Genomic DNA, 2635 nt, shown 5'->3' on the forward strand with positions numbered 1-2635 from the left:
CTGAGAACCTTCCCTTTGTATACAGAAAGAAACAGAGTTGGGGCTATGATTAATAGTATAGGAAGGAGGCATGGCATCCTGGTTGCCTACGGGAGCCATCTTGAAGGAAATCAATGACTGAAACGGTCTAGAGAGTTTATCGGAAGGCCTAATAGAAGCAACATTGAGTTTGCTTCTATTTGCAAAGAGAGAACATTCCAGAGGTGTTAAGACTTGTTTTTCAAATTCATTCAGATTAGTCCCATCGAAGTTCCCAGAAAGACTATCATTCCAACAACAAAAGAATAATGCCTTGAGCGAGGCATAGCATGCAGTAGTTAAAGGAAGAGGATGAAAATACCAGCCCAGTCCCTTTTCCCCATGTTGTGGCAAATGTGAACACACCCAGCAATTTGTTCTGTTCAGAATCACATGGGTCGCATTCATGATCATTAGGAGAGTGTTATTGTGGTAACCCTGTCTATGTTGGAAGTCTCGAGAAGGAAGAGTGTGAAGATGCTCGAAAGGTGGAGACACAGTGGGGATTATTTCAGTGGGTAACAGAGTATCAAGGGGATGCACCCTTTCTATGTACCAAAAACCAAGCGTAAATATAACTATGAAACAGACCAGTACTATGATTAAAAAATAGTGGGTCCTCAGGGACCATGATCCTCGGTGAACAGATTCTTTATCAGCCACGAGACCAATAGCTTGCTCCACATGAGTGGATTTAGGAAGGGACATTATTTCTCAGAGTCCGTTTAGAAGCCTCTCCGTTAGGCTCTTTTAGTTCATCCGGTGGTGGCTCCTGACCACGTGGCCTATCTTGCATTAAAGGTAACTTTGCCGGTCACTGCCACTTATTTATTTTTCAGCGAAGAGTGACGAGGGACTGGCTCAACGATGATTCCTTGTGGGCACAGCTGATGTTCTGCTGTAAATCCGGTGTCTCAGACGCAGATCGCACCTCAAGACTCCAGGTACAGTGTGATCTGTGAACAGAGTGTCGTTGCATCCTGAAGGAAGTGATGAAGCAGGAGCAAGATTGCTCATGGGTGAAGAAAGATCCAAAGAAGAACTTGAAGGCAAAGCAGCAGTCTCCTCAGGCCCCACGGGTTCAGGAAGGATTTTTGTAGACAAATCAGGCTCATGGTGAGCATCAAAGTCAACATTCTCCTTCTCTTCCCCTTTGTCGTGGGGCAGAGGAAAAGGAATCTTCTTGATATGCCTTGCGTGGATTCAGTGTCGTTGCCCTTCCACTCGTACAGCGGTCTGTGTGACCAAGAGGACTTGGTGAGGTCCTCCCAGCGAGGTGCGAGACAGGAGGCTCTTTCAAGGGATTTTATGAGCACCCAGTCCCCAGGTCGAAGTCGACGACCTGGACCCTCGGACTTTACTGGGAGGGCTTCTCGCACCTGTTGATAAATCAAATACAAGTTTTGAATTAACTGCTCACAGTACTCAGAAAGGAACAAATGCTCTACATCTTTTAGCAGCTTGGGTTTAGGCACATTCCAAATATTGGCTGGTCTCCCCATGATTATCTCATAAGGAGAGAGTCCTGTCTTTGATTGTGCGGTCGTCTGCATGGACAATAGAGCTATAGGTAAGGCATCTGGCCATTTCAAATTGCTGTTTGCACAGATCTTCGCAATCTTATTCTTTAATATACCGTTATGGCGTTCTACAAGTCTGTCACTCTGAGCGTGTCTGGCCGACTGGAACTGTTTATTGATCTGTAATCCCGTGCATACTTGCAGGATAACAGCAGCGATAAAATGTGGACCATTGTCTGACCAAATGACTATCGGCGACCCAAACCTAGGAAAATATTCCTTCAGCATGATTTTTACCGTCATCATTGCTGAGGCATTTTTTAGAGGAAAAGCTTTGACCCATTTATTGAAAGCGCAAATAACCACTAGAACATACTTATAAATCTGACAATGCTCCATTTCCATAAAGTCAAAGTGCATAACCTCAAAAGGCATAGAGGGGGGGCCAAAACTACCCCTCGATGTCGATGTACCTTGTTGTAAGGATACCATGCAATTTTGGACATAACACCCAGCAGTTTTCAAGATATTTACATTAACCCAGAAAGGTTCTAACAATTTACAAATCTTTTTGGCACATATGTGAGTTGGACCCTGAGCCATTGTAACCAAAGAGGTGACATAAGCATCGGGCAGCATCTGTCTTTGTTTTCCATTATCTACCCAATATCCTTCATCGTCCAAACTTGCTGAACTCTAAGCTCACTGTTTAAGTTCATCTGGAGTGGCATCAGCCTGAATTTCTTTTATGCAACCAATTCCTACTTCTATCACACAAGTGTTAGTGACCTCTTTTGTTATATACATTTTGGAATGCAAATCGGTGGCAGTCTGTTTGGCTATTCTGTTAGCAAAAGCGTTTCCTCTCCCCACATCATCTGTTACTTTCTGGTGTGCTGCGCTCTTCATTATTGCTAACTGAGCTGTAAGTGATTTCAATCCTGCACACACCCAAGTCAAAGTCGAGCATGTAGTGCACAACTCAAAGCCTTATTTATTTTTGTCTATAAGTTCAATATTCTGAATGATATACCACTCATATCACACCCTTCTCCTGAGACCCCCCCCCCCCTGGTCACCCTGAACCAGGAATCAGA

This window comes from Ambystoma mexicanum, chromosome 7q (assembly GCF_040938575.1).
Source record: "Ambystoma mexicanum isolate Mex_15411 chromosome 7q, UKY_AmexF1_1, whole genome shotgun sequence".
Taxonomy (NCBI): Eukaryota; Metazoa; Chordata; class Amphibia; order Caudata; family Ambystomatidae; genus Ambystoma; species Ambystoma mexicanum.